The following is a 17,644-nucleotide window of genomic DNA, read 5'->3' on the forward strand; positions in this document are numbered from 1 at the left end:
CACAACATGTTTTACGGCTTTCGCTCACGGTCGTCATCTGTCAAGATTTCCCGCTGACAAGCTCGCGGCTGACGGACTCAAAGGCGTCGCGGGAAGGATAGCACCTAAGATGACACTTGACGTGAATTATCATAATCGCACGATTACATGTGTACTTCAGATTTGCCTGCTTGTGACAAGTCACGCACACACACACATATTTGGTAGCTTTTTGGTGTGATATCCTTCGGTACCTTACAAATAAATGTCTCGTATCCCCCCCAAATCGATTTTCCCCGTTGTAATGAATGAAACATTTTTTATTCTGATTGAAAATAGTTTGAGGCAAAATAACGATTAATGAGTTTGAATGTTCACTATTTGAAGGAATATCATTCCGGGGCACGGGATGCTACTTTTCTATTAGCCTGTCAATTGGATTTCCCTTGGACTGTTTTCAAAAGGTATTATGTCTTGTATTTACACTCATGTGTCATTTGATTTTTTGTGGACCATCGGTCCTTCAGGTCAAGAAGTTGCCGTTTTTTCAGTGAAGGGCTTGAATGCAGTACTTTTCAGGTTGTATTTGTATTTTGACTGAAGTACAAGACGCGAGTACTTTTGCCACCTCTGAAGGCGTGGCGTGGCGTGGCGTGCTTGACGTATTTACATGACACGTGTGAGGGTAATCATCAGCATCATCTTCATACTAAGCTGGATCAGAAGCCTCATCTTCGTCGTACGCTGGCTGGCTGAATGGATGGCTGGCTGGATGGCTGGCTCATGCCGATGATCCGCCGGTTAAAACCCCCGCCGCCGCCATCAAAGGCGAGGACCCGGGCGTCACTCACGCCGGCGATTACGGCCCTGAGTGGCACCCGACGACTGACACTAAGCGGGCGCCTCAATGCGCCTCCGTCAGGACCTGGCAGGTCCCGGTGACACCGGGGGCCGGGCCGCGTCCCTCACGTGTGAGGATTAGCCCAGCCGCCTGCCATCTCCACGCTCACTCACGCTCACACACACACAACACAGGAGGTGATGTACAGTGCAGCTCAGCCAGGGCTTCTTAAACGACGGCAGGCAGGCAGGCAGGCAGGCACAGGCAGGCAGGCAGGCAGGCAGGGGAGCCCCTGGCAATCCTGACGCCAGATAAACGCAGCCAACCTCAACCCAAAATTCACTTGGAATCATGTTGACATTTATGGATGGATGTTTCAACTTGAATCAATCTTCACCAGCTGATGATTAGAGAGAAACCTCCTCCAAAATGGCCAAAAAGTCCATGGCTGGCAAAGTCGGTCGGAGTGACGTCCTCTCCGGCCGGCCGTCTCTTTGCAAATTCCCTTTCAACAGTTTGAAATGTTAACTTCCCTTTTGACGCGGCGCCTCAAAAAAAAATTTAAAAAAATAAATAAGTGGAAGAGCGCTCACTTTAACTCGCACGTCTTGATGTGTCAATGGAGGCAGTGAAGGCGAGTAAATAGCTCATCATGTACATCAGTTATTCATCACAAAGTCACAAGTCCTCCGCTTTCTTCCTGCCAAATAGTGACACGTGTACTTCAAGTCTGCATGTTTAAAGCCTCATTCAAAATTCATCATTTCACATTCATTAGACACCAAAGGGAGGGAGGGAGGGAGGCTCCGGTTTGGCTTGGCAATTGGCGAAAGGCGGGAAAAAAGTGCTCCTAAAAAAAAAGAAAAGAAAAAAAACAGCACTTTGTTCCAAAGCCGCTGTCCTCTTTGTTGATCAAGACTAATTTGCTCCTGGCCTCGGCCGTATTTCTCCTTTATTGTACATTCATCGCTCATTTGAAATGCTAATTGGATGCGTCCTAACGTATGCAGCGGCCGATATGTTGCAAGCGCGCCCTTGTGGGCATAAAAGTAGTACTTTGGTGCCTTCTTGTCGCCTTTTTTTTTTCAAATGTCGGTAAAAAAAAAAAAAAGTTTAGCATAAGAAAACGAGAGCGTGCGGAAGCACTTTTTGATTTGAACTCAAAAGTAAAATGGCTCTTTTGTGATGCATGCTTATTGCCAATCATTCGATTGCATCTATTTATATGAATCTTTTGTATATGGTGACATTCATTCCTCCACCTTTGCAGTTAGCACATTTAATGAGCTGATGTTCACACATTCACACCTTTAATTGGCTTTGTCAACGTAAACGTGTTTCTCCGTTTATATTTTGCCGTTTCAAAACCACAGCCGCAATACGTCAAATCGAATCATGTCTATAAAATCAAATACGCACTCAAAACGTGGACGTCGGGATTGTTGACATTTTGCCATTTTGTCTTTTAGACGACCATGGTGAATATGAACATCATGTCATACAACTCATACAAGTAACATTCCTTTCTTGGTTATCAAGACTGGTGTTGCAAAAAAAAAAAAAAAAAACAGCACTTGTGGCAATCTCTCTCTCTCTTGGTCTCTCTCTTGGTCTCTCTCTCTGATTGATTGAATGATGGTGACGGATGGTATGGGAGCGGCGCCTCGACACCGGGAGACTTGCGGGCGGGCGGGCGGTCACGGCGGCGAGAGTGGCGACGGAAGACTATTAGCTGCGGCGCAATCAAATCTCGCTAGCTTCCGGACACGCTCGTTATTTATGCGCGCTAATACGAGTATATTAAAGCGGCTAAACGGGCTTTAGCGCTCCATCACTCACAGGACCAATCAGACCACGCATCAATCACCACCCCGGGAAACTCGGCTCGCCCGCGGGAACCGCAATCCAGAGCGAGAGGACAAATTGGACCGAGGTGCGCCATATGTTCCCCGTCCGTCGCAGGCGATTTTTTGCTTACAAATGTGTTCAAAAGAGATTTGAACAAGCGCAAGCATATCTTCTTTATCCTCTGGGAGGAACGACATACGTGATTGAGGCTAATTGACGAGAAATTGCTGACATTGACTTGAAGCAAACATGGCAGAAATGGATCCGTTCTGTTTTGATGACCACAAATGAGAGGTGTTTGTTTCCAAAAATGGCACAGACTTGTGCTCACATTTCAACATACTTGCAACAGGATGTTCCGTCACCGATTTTTAATGATGATGATGATGTTGGTGTGTGTGTGTGTGTGTGCGTTTGGTTATTAAGAGCGTCTCCCCGTTCCCCGTGTCAGCCCATAAAAAGAGCAGATATATGATGTTTTAATACTCGCTTATAAAGGAAAACATAAAAATGCAAAATGCAATATCCAGCAGCTGTCACGTTGATAAACAAAGCTGAATATTGATACGTCTGTAAATTGGAGGCTGGGAGGGAGGGAGGGAGGGACGCAATAATGTTAACATGAAATTACGGTGAACAAAGCGAGTGCTCCGTGCCGCCGCCTGTCACCGCGCGGCCGCTCGTCGCTTTCTCAAAGGCAATAAAGCTTCGCCGCCGTAGAAACTGAGAGCCGCGCGCGTGACCGCACGCAATATTGCTCGTTGGAGAAAAGTTGCACTGGGGCCGCATGTCTGTCACAGGTCACAAGCTGCAGCTGGATAATAATATAAGGACTCCAGCGCAAGGTTGCAATAACGTGATTTCAAAACCAAAAAAAAAATCCGAGTCAAACACATCCACAAGCTTCAGTTTCCATGCGCTTTGCCGTTCCTGGTGTTTGTTTTTCCAAACCCAACGGTGACCAGAACGGAAACGTGCCGTCTGACCGTCCACCTATGAGGCAAACTTTTAAGCCAAGCTGTCACGGCGCTCAAACGTCTTCTTCGGCGGTAAACGGCTCCCCGAGTCCATTGTGGGCCCGCTAACAAAGCGCATGCTAACTACATCCCGCTAACAAGGCACGCACCTTCCAGAGTTAGCGCTTCACGTCTTCGACAAATGGACTCGTCGACTCGCCTTGCTCGCTCTTCCCTTTTGAAAGGCACCAATCAGCCGCTGTCTGTCATGCATCCCGGCTCGCGAGCGGCTGACAACTTGGCAGGCGCCGGGCGGGCCAGAGCGCTTCATTCATTCGTTCATTCGTCCTGATGACACTCTGCCGATACCCACGCGGCCGAAACGGGAAGTCGGCGGCCGGCGGCGCAGCCAAGCGAGCAAAATGAAAAGCTCGCCCTGCAACTTTTCGCCACTTCACCGGGCCTGGCTGGGGTTAGCAGTTGTTTGATTTGATTTATTTTATTTTTCACCGCCGTTATTTTTATTCTCTTTGAAGGAAGGAAAAGAGCCCGGATTGTATCAGAACGTTCATTCCTCCGCTATGCAGAAAGAGAAAAACTGCAACATGAAACTCCTCAACTCACTTCCTCACCGTTTTTGGGCACCGCAATGTCACAAGATGGCGGCGAAGCACGACTCCTGTTTTCACAAAACTCCACTCGGACTTGTTTTTTCGGCACGACAACGTTGGAATGCGGCGGTGGCTCCTCAGGTACCGCTGCGGGGGAAAGCCACGCGAGCGGGAGATGTCGATGAGCCGCGTGGTGTATCGACGTAGCCCGGGGTGTCAGCGAGGCGGCTCACTGGGCCTGAACTGTTACCGGCCGATAATCGCAAACGCCGACACGACTCGACGCATTTCATCGCAACGAGACAAAACAACACTCTTTGTCTCTTTGAAGGACAAAAGCCTGAAAAGCGAGCAGATGGTTTTCAGCGCAATAAATGCAAAAACCAATATCACCGGCGACGTCGTTAAGTAAATAAAGCCAATCAACACCTTTTGGAAAATGCCTCTAATTGTGTTTTCAAAGTTGACTTTCTGGCCTTCGAATGGCCCAAGTGGGCCCAAGTGGGCCTGCAAATCAAGTGGCAATTAAGCAAGTGTGCGTGTCTGGCAGCCAAGCAACCACAAGCAAAACCAGAAGCAAAAGCAAGTACAAATACTTTGTGAAGCGAACATGGTCATTTTTGCCCTTGTGCCTTTCCGAGTATGCACTTTATGACATTTTGCTGTTGAATTGATACTTTTTTGACTAAAGTGCATTTCCGAGTCTGCGCTTTTTTACTTAGGCCCAAGTAAAGCAATTGAAAGCGCACTTTGAAGCGCAAAAGTATCCGTACTTTTCCGAGTACTTGAGTCACCTGCGAAAACGGGGGCTTCTTTCTTCGCCGCTGACGGCGGGGAGTGAAAGGCGGCGGGCGGGACATTGATCTGCGGCGGGATGACGGATGGCGGGCGAGGAGGTCAAACGAGGACGACGATTGCAGGAAGGAACGCGGGGCGAGCAATGCGCCAGTCGCGCGCCGGGCTCCAAAGTGGGATACATACGAGGCCTAACGCCGGCCGACAGCCCGTGTGATGTTTTCCTATCTTTCATTATCAGGCGGCAGGCCGGCCGCCGCACGTTCCCCGTTGATGTCCGAGCGGGCCGGCCCGGCTGATGGACAGATGGATGGGATGCTTGATGAGCGTCTGGCAGGTGCTTTGTCAGCGCGCCGGGCAATCTCACGGCGGGCGGCCAAAGAAAGAAAGCAAGGAAGGAAGAAAGCAAGCAAGCGCTCGGGGCGGGGGACGGCGCAATCGAATCAGCGCTAAACGAGGCGGCGTGAGCGCTCTTTGATCACCGCGAACGGCAGCCGCTGTCACTCCAATATCAGCTGCCTCTAATTTAGAAGAATGCCCCGAGAGGAGGTCAATCTCCCGGCTCATATGCGATGACTGATAGATCCAATACCTCCGCAATCAGATAAAACTTTGACAAATGGCCCGGCCCGGCCGGGCCCGGGCCTCGTCCCGTCGCCCCGCGCTGGCGTTGATCAATGGGGGCCGGCGAGACGCCGCGCTCGGCCCGACCGGACGTGATGAAAGGGCCCGGAGGATATTGCTTTCTCGCCGACCCAAACGGAAAAACCCGGACCGAAGCGAGGAGACGCGACACGCCGAGTGTCCCTTGTTGTCACAACGAAAACGGAAAAAAACCCAGCGGTTTTTAAAAATGAGGAACAAAATTCACGAAGTTAATATTTTGCTTCCACCTTTGTTGGTGAGGTCATTGCGTATACTGTGTGCATATGCATGTGCGTGTCAAGTTGGCAACATGTCACAAGTTTAAGCTGCTTAAGTCCACCAAGAGCATCTGGAATCCACTTGATCTTGTTCTCAACTTTTTAACTCGACTGCCTTTTTGTGCTGTCACATTAGTGCCAGCGGAGGCATTAGTGAGCTGTCGACGACGATTGAAAAAAAACAAGTCATGTGTTTATTTTGTTTCCTCAATGTCATTTTGGAACAAACAGGAAGCTCTGTATTATTTGTAATATTTGAATATTTTGATAATAAATAAATAAATCCCATAAAATTAAAATGTGAATAAATACATCCATACATATAGTTGTGAGCCCGCCCTAGCTTTGTTTGCTCATATCGTGCACCGGTAGACAGTTAAAAGCTGACCAGTGCAGTGATTTTTTTCCTCCTCATTATTTGCCACAGGGTTGAAAAGACAAAGCTTCCACAGGCTTGCTTCGATTCAGAGCAAAAAGTGCCCGTCAGGCCGATCAATCATGTTGTTGTTTTCTTCGACCACAACATCTGGTCCTGCAGACTTCCTGCTGGACGTGTGTGTGCATGCGTGCGTTCGTGCGTGCGTGCATACGTGTGTGTGAGGCCTGTCATCAACAGTCCGTACGGGCCTGATGATGTCATCGAGGGCTGCTCTGCCTGTTTTTCCCTTTGTTATAAATAACAACAGGCCACCTGGACTATGTATGTGTGTGCGTGAGCGTGGCCAGGCCTTAATGATCCCCCAGGCTAGCCGGGCTGAGCTAAGCCTCAAAGCAGAGCAGAGCAGAGCAGAGCACATGCATTCTGACCTAATGGCACAGTGGAGAATTCCTTATTTCTGCATGTGTGGAAGGTTTTCATGATTGTATGCATGGAAGGAAGGAAGGAAAGAAGGAAGGAAGGAAGGAAGGAAGGAAAGTGTTTTGATGTGCACGCGTGTGCTGCCTGCCCATGACCAGTATGTGTGTGTGCGTGTGTGTGTGTGTTAATAGGCCGGCGGAGGATTGCATGGAGGACTGACGCTGGCATAGATGGATGGTCCAGGACAGAGAGTGTGCTGACAACCAGTGAATACGGGCCATCGTTGCAGAAAGGTCAACACACACACACGCGTGCACACACACACACACTACACACAGCACTACACTAATGTCAAGAGAGTAGAAAAAAAGGAGGTGAGAAATATGTGTGTCTCCTCATTTAGATGACTTTGAAACTTTTGATAGCATGTGGGGAAAAAAAAAGAAAACTTTTCACTCTGACGGGACACGGCCATCCGAGCTCATACTCTACGTGATGTCAACTGCTATGAATTGCACGTCACACCGTACATGTGCACCAATGTTCTAAAAAAAGCCGCCTTGCCTTCCTTGTGATTACAAGCAATTTTTTTACTTGGAGTTTTGAGATAACCTTGGCTAACAAAGTGCACGCCACTCGGACCGTGCTAACTTTGCAAGAGAGATGAGAGCGGAGGCTTGCAAGGATATGAAACTAGCAAGGCGAGGACGCTCGCTTGTGGTCCGGCAGGTCAGATGTCCTCCAACCTCCGTGAAGGCTTTTCTCTCTTTTCTTTTCTGCTGCTCATTTTCTTTTCAGCACACACCAAAAAAAACCACAACAACCCCCCCCCCCCACACACACACACACACACACACTTTGCCGCAACAGAGCGCGATTGTAATCTGAAATAAATGAAGGGGGCGAAGGTGGCGGGCGGAGGGGGTGTGGGGCGCACGCCGCATTATCACCTTGGCTGAGCGTGAGGAGTTGGGAAAACAACAACAAAGAAGAAAAGAAGAAGAGGAAGACGAAGGTCCAGCAGGCAAATTCATCTTGTGCTGCTACAATCAATCTCGGGCCAAAAGAAATACACAATAACTAGGCAGGAAGAGGCCAAGATTAATGGGCCAGCGACATCTCCACTGACCAGCACCACCTCCTCCTCATCCTCCTCTTTCCCCTTCCCACACGCACACACATAGAGGCCGTGCGGTGATCTATGGCCACTGCTGACTGCTTTACAAGTGCATTAGCGGCGTTAATGAGAGCGAGCGAGCGGGCGAGCGAGCGAGCGAGCGAATGGCCAGTCACTCAGCAAATGAATGCCAGCCAGGACAAGCGAGCCTCGCGCTCATCATTCAACGACACGTCTTGAAACATGCGCCCGCTTTCCAGATTGACACTTTCCTTTATTTTCTTGTTGTAACAGTGCCTTCTGGCAAAAAAAAAAAAAAAAATAGACTGTTGCTCTAAGTATGCGGATTGCGTCAATGAAATACTTGAAGCTAAATCTTTTAGCTGAAGCTAAATCTTTTAGCTTGAAGAAATAAGACGAGAAAATTTAACCGTCATTTTCCAAGATTTATTTACGCATTGATCAATCAGGATCCCGAGTAGCGTGTGCTAAGGCTCGGCTCGATCGAGGAGTGACATGCTCAGCCAACAAGGCGGAAAGTCTTTCTACGTTCGAGACTGTGACAAGAATAGAAGGTATTTCTCTATTGTCCCACACAGGGAAATTCCAGTTAATGACAGCCAATAGCGACAATAGCGGTTAGGCCCGTTAGCTTTGGCGATTCCCATTGCCGCGAGCGTTGAAATATTCATACTAGCGGGACCACAGGACTTTCTGCCAGGAACTCGGGCAAATTATTGAACGTGCATAAAATGACGCGGTGGGCCGGATCTGGCTGGCCCCTGCCCCCCAAGTTTGACACCCGTGCTCTATTGTGGTCCAACACCAATTTGAACTCAGTGCTTATTTAGGAAGCTTAAGCCCCGCCCATCACAGAGGCGGTAAGCACTCATTGCGCCGCGGCGAGAGCCATACATCAGCGACTTTGTTTAACGAGCCACACGACGCAAAAACGTATCGAGCGTGTCGGGCGCCCACTTGCGATGCCTTTTGGCTAATAGATAGCATCGGGGCGCGTGACCGCTCACTCCGTTCTCCCCCTGCCTGCACCCTTTATCACACCCCCACCTGCCTTATACTGTATGTTGGGAGCAAACACACCAATCCCAGCCAGATAGAGCACCTTTGTGTGTGTGTGTACGTGTTTGTGTGTCTGTAATTATCTGTGAGTGAATGCGATATTGTGCTGTTGTCTCTCACGCACACACTTGCTGCTTTGTGTACAAAGAATTAAAGAGTAATGTATTCCAAATGAGAGCGTGTGTTAGCGCTCCATCTTAATCATGGCATGCAGAGAATGCGAATGCCACGAGTCGCTGTCTGTGTGCGCACGCTTGGTGATCAACTTCTTATTAGAGTAATCCCGTACTTACCAGTTGGCACAATTCACCTTTGGTTTTCTCACTTATTTTGCATTGTTTGTGTGCTTTACGCAATGCTCTAAAATGCCACTCGAGGGTGCCAAATCGTAGTCATTACCGGAAGGTGTAATTGGTGTCAAGGATGTCGAGGTGATCTCCAGCTGAGTATTGAGTATCTTTCTGTGTATATATATATGTGTGTGTGACTGAGATTGCAAGCCTGCAAAGCATGCTCTTCACCTGAGATGCTTGCAGAAAATGTGACAAAGAATAAACATGATTTGTATGTTAAAAATAGAGCGAGAAATTGGAATAGGTTGAAAGTGGTCGTGCATGTGAAGCCATGACGTCTGAATGCACGCGACGGCAAAACATCACTTGTAAGGTGCGATTGCCGGCGACAACCTTTCACTTCTCATGTGGCGACACACGCGGGCGCGCTTCTGCTAATAGCAGACAGCGTAGTAGGGTGCAAAATCTCCTCACAATGTGCTCCAGCGTGCATTGTCGGGTGCTAAAAGCCTCTTCACGTTTGGAGCGGATGATGAGGCGCAAACATGCAAAAATGTGAGCCAATTTCAACAAGAACTCAAAATCTGGAGAAAGGCTGCTTCGCTTGTTTCACCTTTTCACCTTTCCTTATATTTACAAATGATGTTCGTGTATTTATTCTATAATGGGTACGTACATAAGTCATGCACATGAATCACGCCTGTAAGAAATGAATCCGAGAAAAAAATATCTTTCAAATAGTGCATGAAAATGCCTACAAAAAAGAAATATAAAAAAACACATATTACTTCCTCGAAAGGTTGACCATTTTCAAAGATTCAAGTGACAGACACCAAGTTTGATAAAACGGCACACGGTTGAAAACACACACACACACACACACGCACACACGCACACACACGTGCATCTCGGCAGAGGTAATTACCGTTAGCACCCAAGGGTGTAACCTTCCTTCATCCCTGAACGCTTCACACCAGTTTGGCCCCAAATTAGAGCGTGTGACCATGGCCATTAGACGTTCAAAATACAAAGAAGCACTTTCTTAATTCCCCTGCAAACTCCCAAATACGTGTATCATTTTTGTTTGATATGAAATAGCAGACGTATTCTTGCTAAAGCATTAATACAGGGGTGTCAAACCAATTTTTGTCGTAGCCCACCTTGTAGTTTCCTTCGGAGGTCTGTCACTGCCTTGTCTTATATACAGTCAAAGTCAAAGCAGTAAAAACGTTTATTTTTTGATATTTTAAACAGCATTTTTTTCAAAGTGAAGACAATTTCTAATTTTAGTATTGACACGTTTTGTCTTGGTGGGCCACATCAGACCGCATCCGGCCCCCAGCCTTGACTTTGACACCTATGCACGAATAGATAATATTGCATGCACTCCTTTCAGTGAAATTACAAAAGAGAGGCTTGATATGCCATCAAAGAGGCAGGCACTAAAAGGTTTTGAAAGTGATGAGGAACTGTGGTGAAGTTTCAAGTTGGCTCTCAAAAGGCCTTCAAGACAGTTAACAGATGCCCTGCCACCGACATGTCAATCAAAACTTGCCGGCCAATGGCAGGTGCACGTTTCCCCGCGGGGGAGTCGGCCCGAGCATCCTTGTCATGTGTCCTCCTCGTCTCCAATTTTTCTCTGTTGTGACGTGTCCACTCTGCGCCTTTTAGGACGTGTCAACGCGTCAACGCGTCGCCGCCGCGTCAAAGTGTCATCTCCGCTCTGGCGTCTGGGCCCGGGGGGCTCCGCCACTTGGGCGCTACTTTGACGTCCCCTGGCGACCAGGATGACGGAACCGGAGGTGACAGCATGTGTGTGCGTGTGTGTGTTGGTGGACAGTGCTAACTAAGTCAGCATGGCGTGGCGGCCTGAGCACAGCAGGGGTGGGTGTCTTCAAAGTCAGATGAAATGATGTAATCACCCTTAGTTAGTATGTTGCTTAGTTTGTTTGTTCATTATTGGTCAAAAGGCAGCGCTCCTGCTCCATTTCATGTGGATTAGCGCCACCCACAGGACGGGAGTGGAACAGCATCACACGAGTTTGTTAGACACGTGTGGACTTGCTAGCGGATGTCTCCGCTCCACCGAATGGCCGTCCTGTTGTGTGTCACTTTTCCAAGTTTTGGGATTGATTGAGATGAAATCCAGACCGTCTTCATTTGGAAGCTTGATTTGGACACGAGCAACAAACGTGAACGTCACAGAATCCGACAGGCCGTATAAAAGAAGTTTCTCGGGGCGGTGCGCTGCAGCTCAGCTCGGCTCGGCTCGGCTCGGCTCCATCCATCACCGTGTGTATTCACAGCTGCTCTGCTTGGCTTGCCGCTAAATTAACAAGCTTTAAAAACAAGCTTGACTTTTGATTTTCGTCTACGTGTCTGGGAATTGTCCTCACGCTTTCGTACGTCTCAAGTCTTGGACTGTTCCACTATACCTGCTGGTAATTGGATACTGCTGCTGCTTTCACGTGCGTGTGTGTGTGCGTGTGCGTGTGTGTGTGTGTGTATGTGTATGTGTGCGTGTGCGTGCGTGTTGTGGGGGGGTGATTGATCGATGAGGCGTCCCTTGTCCATTTATTTCCCACCTATTCGGAGCTGGTTAAATTTTGGAAAAATGAGAGCGCGCGGGAAAAAAGAGAGATGGCGGCAGATTACACCGAGGTGAGCTCGTACATCTCAAAACGACAAAGGCGCCGTGAATTGTCTGTGAACATTAAGTTATCTAAATGAAAATCAATAGTGTGTGCGGGTGTGCGTGTGTTCAGTGCACAAGGGCAGTGGCCAGTATGGAAGGACAAGCAACGTGCTTGCACTATATACATATGGTGCTACTTGTGAAAAAAAATAACACATTCATTTTTTTAGGGTTATTTTGTCAGGCTGGGACAGATAAATCGCATTTCCACTCATTTGAATGGGGAGGGATGATTTGTTTCCAAGACACAGCTGTATAAAGTGAATCATCTTATCAGCTTCATGCTGGCAGATAATCATTTGTCATTCACGACAGCGCTTCCAAGTTGTTGTGAGACTTGGGCAAATGTCGGTCAAACTCGACCGATGCCACTTGAGAGTCTTTCTGTCCGTAATCTGACACTTTCCCACCTCGATGAAGCAGTCGGAATCCCAGTCAAGGACGTGATCCTTTTCGGTCTCCGCAATGACAAAACGACGAATTAGCATATTATCATACGTGCTCGCGCGAGTCCCAGCGCATCATTCCGGCTCGGCGCCCACTGGAGAAATCTTTCCAGAGTTCACGCTCCAGCGGCCCCTCACTTGTCAGCGCTTGCGGGATCATCCCATCGCGCCGGCAATTATCCCCACCCTAGAGCAAGCGCCGCAACCGTCGGGTCGGCCGAGCTGGCCGACACGTCGCCGGTGGCTAGCGTCCTTGGGTCCCACCCAAAGGTGCCTTACAAATCCAATGATTGCAATTTTGGGCCAGTTCAAAGACAAACCTCTTGATGGGATTTGTTGCGATTTTTACCAAATTGGAAAGACCAGACAAATGGACACATCGTGAAACGTGAACGAGGCTAAATTCTGAGCATGGCAGCAAATTTCAATTTGCTTGATTTTATTACTATTTATTTTATTATTCTAATTGATCAAAATCGGTCGTAGGTGCTGGACGCAAGAAAAATGGTAGGCGTGCGCTGAGTCCATGTTGTACCCACCCCTGCTAAACAATGAGGTGAAGCGTGTAGTTAAGGTAGGATACAAGTGTTGTGGCTCTCCCCCCCCCCCCCCTCCCCCCTCCCCTCCTGGCCTGTTTTCAAGAAGACATAGTTGCTATTGCGCCGGCGAGTTGCACCTCGTAATGTTCTCCCGTTGGATGGAGAGGGCAAAGGCAAGGACGGGAATTTCTCCATTGCTGAGGCAGTCAGGCAGAGCGGCAGAATAAATCAGATGCTCTCTGGTGACCAAAGCCCACTAAAGCCCCACCCCCAACTTGGGAATGGGAGGAGAGGAGGAGGCCCAATAATGGCCGCCTGGCTTTCACGCCGCCGCACCGGCGCACCCCTCCGATGACCGCACGCCGCGGTCAAAGTGGTCATTAGGCGGCGAACCCGAGGGACCGCGACAAGGGCGAGTTGCGGTGCACCGGGGAGGACAAACGGCCGTTTGCTTTTTGGCAGAATTTGCGTCCTTAACTCATTCACTGCCATTGACGGCTAGAGACGTCATAGTTCCATTTTTGCCTGGGCTGGCAGTGAACGAGTTCATGAAATGGCCAACGAGTGCAACTTTTTTTTCGTGGGTAAATCCTCAGCTCTCTTGGCATATTCCGTATAAATGAAGCTTAAAGAAATGATGGCCCATTCTGAGCAGACATTTTCCTTGATTTTTTTTGTGCTGTTTGATTCTGATTCTGACTTCACGATTGCAGCATGCACACACACACACAATATTTGTATATGTTATTTAAACGGCGTCCGAGTGGATTTTCCTAACCTCGTGATGCAAGTTGCAGCAATTTACATTTTCAAAGGCGTTAGCCTTAGCGTAGCGTCCACACACATTAGCTTAGCCCGTTGCTCGCTCCCGGCCATTTGAACAACTCTTACGAAAGGGAAGAATTGCAGTAATTCGATGTACTTGTCAGACAAAACACAGTCAAACGTAAAAACGGCACGACGTAAAGCTTTCCCACATCGAAAAATGCCCCTTAATCAAAGCTTCGCCTTAATGACGGGTCCCAAGAAAAGTTTGTGCCCTCGGCTGGAATCAAATTTGGACTTGACTTGCGCTGAATTTTCTACTGGTGGGTGGCCACGCTTTAGTAGACACGTCTCTCTCTTTTGAGCATTTCGATTGTGTGCCGCGTGTCGTTTGCCGGCGTTTGCCGGCGTTTGCTGGCCTCCGCTGGCTGGCTGGCTGGCTGGCTGGCTGGCTGGCTGACTTGATTGGAGCCAATGAGTGACTTGTTCCCCAAAGAGGGATGAAAGGTACAGCTGGCCCGCAGGACGCCTTCACTAATCCTCCCAATGATGTCTGCGGCCACTGACGTTTACCAGACGCACACACACACAATCCATTTTTATTGTATTTGGGTTTGCAGCCGTGTGTTTCCTGGCGTCTCACACATACACACACGCAGACTTGAGAACCAGAATCCATATTATCGAGCGGCCGGTGTCACCACAATTATTCTTTTGAAACCGCCATTGAAAACAAATTACATCTGCACTGCTTTTTTTTTTTTTTTTTTCCCGCCGGTTGAGCAATGCTCAGCTGGCCGCTCCTTTGCCGTGTTAGCGACCCGACGCTAACGACCGCTCGGGCCGCTCGGTGAAGTTGCGTCGTTGTGGAAGTAGAAGCAAAAGGTCTGAGAGAAGTTGCTAAGGGGGAGAAAGGAGTCATTCGAGTAGATGTTTCGGCAATATCGTGGAAATTTAAATGCCAGTAAAATGCACTTATGGCTAATGTGTTACTGCTGGACAATTTCAAATCATTCGTTGGTGAGGGGCCGTCAGGAAACATATCTGAAATGTGACACGTGTCACTCAAGGTTGTATCAAGTCCTATTTGCAGCCGCGCGTGGGCGTTCATGTTCAGCGGGATGATTCATGGTGCGCCCGCTGTTCTTATTGATTACGGAGTGAAGCCCAGGGCACCCCGATTACTGCGCCGCCACCGCCGTAACCTCGTTAGTCCGTCTAACGCCATTAGCGCGGCGCGCCGGCCATCGGCGGCCACCCGCCGGCAACATGTGACGACAACAACAAACATCAGTAATGAATCCGGGAGGGCGCCGTCGGCCGTGCGGGTGGGTCGGGCGGGCCCCAAAAAGTGTGCAGACGCCAAGTTCGGACTATTAAGAAAAGCAATAAGCTGCTTGACATGGCCGCTCGGGCCAAAAGCCCGCAGCCGCCTCATATGAAGCATTGATTTTACTGTCGCGCCGCGCCACGATAACCATTCGTTCTACACGCACGCACGCACACGCACGCACGCGCACAGAAGGGTTTTTTTGCAGGAAAGAAGCAAACAAGCACAATTCTTCCTAGCGAGCTTTTTTAATCACGCCTTCCATTTTTTTTACATGCAGTGTCATTGTGGGTGGAGCGACCTTTGGTGACTTGCCCGGTTTTAATTCCCAAGTGAAAGCACTAAGTTTAAAAAAAAAGCAAAAAATTGGTGCCCATATCTACCATGAGAGGACCCACAAAAAACAGCTCTGCCATTTTTATTTCAAGCGTTCGTTTTTGAGCAATTTTGTCGGCCTGCGTTGAAAGCACCCACAGGAGACTTTTGATATGCGGGTGGAGCAAGACTTGATGACTCGCCCCAAAAATTGTCCATTGGTAGTCCCCTTAGATTGTGTTTTTCCAGCGCATGCCCAAAAGTGAATCTAATTGATGGCTTCTGTCCTGATCAGGGAGATCAGGCTGCAGAAAAAGTGCAGATTGACTTTGGGCGAAGATCATTTATTTTCGGGTTGCCGCCACCGCCGCTGGAGCGCGGCGGCGGCGGCGGCGGGCTCCTTGAAAGAAGCCGCTCGTCAGCGTGAAAAGAACATGACCTTTAAGTTGGAATCAGCATGTTTGCTGGTGCATACGCTGTCTGTCGACGAGAAGGTTCACTGGGCCGTCAGGAAAGAAGAAAAGAATCGAAAGTGTAATTCACTCACGGGCTGCGTTTGTTTGAAGCGTTGAACTTTAATGCCACGCGCAGGAGAAATTACATTTGTACGCTCCGAACGTTTTCCTTTTTGATGTCACGCCGGCTGAGCTGCGAGAAGTGACAGCTAATGCGCAAATAAACATTTACATACATCGCGTCTCGGATGTGGAAGAAAAGGGCCACTCGGCGACATGAAATTTGGTAGGGTTGTTTATCACGACCAGACCCACCAAAACGTCATTTTGCTTTGAAGCTGCCTACAAAATCAAAAAAGTGGCTCCACAGCATCATTTTTTTTTTTTTTTATTAAACTAAGGAAATTTGGTAGTCGTGACCGTCCTGAGTAACCCCACCAAAAAGTCTCAAAGCCTGAAAAGACACAGGAAATCCACCGTTTCTCTTTCAAGCAGCCATTTTAGCACATAAAGTCTGAGCGAAATTAGCACAGTGTGAGCAGAGAGGATGAACAACCCCCCCCCCCAAAAATAGCCTGTGAACGACACTCCAACGCTAGCCGCTTGGCGCTGCCTCACGTCGGCCTTGTCACGGCGTGTATCTCGACATTCCGTGCCACGCCGTAATTGTCGGGGTACGTCACGGCGGATTTTTGAAAAGGTTAGCGCGCTGCCAGCTGGGCCGAGGGCGCTCTTGTCGGTGTAAGAACAGACGCTCCGGGCGAAGCCTTGGGCTGCCCTCGGGGCGCACGCGTGTGCGTACCTGACACGCACGCACACAATCACAGGGCGGGCGGCTCACAGCAGCCTTGTTTATACACGCCACCTTCTGATCAATGTCGTGCGCTGTTATGCCACACGCCGCCTTAACTGTTGTGCACACAGCCAGGGCGCAGACATACATACAAGTACAAATAATTGTGGGGGGGGGAAAAAATAAAATACTGACAGTGTTGATGCGTGGTGAAGTCATGTGACTACAGTTACCATTCAAAGTTTCAATTAGATTAGAATTCAATCAAAATAATCCTACATTTTCAGTGACCTTTGTAAAGTAAGAGATTCTTTTATCCATGTCGTGTTCCTTTTTTTTTTTTTTTTTGCTGTTGCTTATTACGATCCAGTCAAGAGGATGTTAACTCATTCACTGCCAACCTTTGGCATCTATAACCGTCAGTGGCACTTAATGAGTTCATGCGAAGTAATGCGTAGGATTACGTTGTCTGTCTACACGTGTTGCTTCACTATTTGTGTTCAAATATACTTTGATTGCAGGAATTTAATGTCGCTCTGCTCACACAATGCTCCAATAACACGGCCTTTTTCCGTAACGCATTGCTAGTTGTTGGCCATTTGGAAAAAAAGGCACACTTAACCCGCAGCGACTTGGCTGGAGAGCGGGCGGGCGGCGTGCAAGTACGAAAGTAGCTGTTAGGTGAAGCTAAACACTCATTACTGGGCTCCCTCGCATAATTATGATTATGAGTGATTATTTTTTCATGTTGTCGAGTGTCAGCGTGCTTAACAAGAAGCCCCCCCCCCCCCCCCCCCTCCCCTCCCCTCCCCTCCCCTCCCCGCTCATTATCGCCGGCAGACTGACGCTCTCGCTGCAGGTCCTGTTTTAATCTCTCGCCCCGAGGTGTCATTACGCCTGTCAAGTGGGCGACGCACGCTGAGCTCTTATGTATGCACATATGCAAAGTGGACTCATTGTGCATATTTATGGATGGATTCTGGGGATAGGGATGGATGGATGGATGGATGGATGGATGGATGGATGGATGGATGGATGGATGGATGGATGGATGGATGGATGGA

At 48.7% G+C, this 17,644-nt stretch overlaps 1 long non-coding RNA gene across 8 annotated transcripts in view; it reads left to right on the forward strand.

Moving 5' to 3' along the window:
- Positions 1-17,644, forward strand: part of LOC125967016 (uncharacterized) — a 74,156-nt gene that overhangs the window by 31,279 nt on the left and 25,233 nt on the right. For 4 of the 8 annotated variants that reach the window (XR_007480637.2, XR_011086770.1, XR_007480638.2 and 1 more), the window contains exons 3-4: positions 6,944-7,045; positions 10,914-11,044. This is a non-coding gene — a long non-coding RNA (uncharacterized lncRNA). The remainder of the gene's footprint in view (positions 1-6,943; positions 7,046-10,913; positions 11,045-17,644) is intronic. The other 4 variants (XR_011086769.1, XR_011086771.1, XR_011086772.1 and 1 more) reach the window with 1 other exon arrangement.

The sequence above is a fragment of the Syngnathus scovelli genome, chromosome 4 (assembly GCF_024217435.2).
Source record: "Syngnathus scovelli strain Florida chromosome 4, RoL_Ssco_1.2, whole genome shotgun sequence".
Lineage (NCBI taxonomy): Eukaryota > Metazoa > Chordata > Actinopteri > Syngnathiformes > Syngnathidae > Syngnathus > Syngnathus scovelli.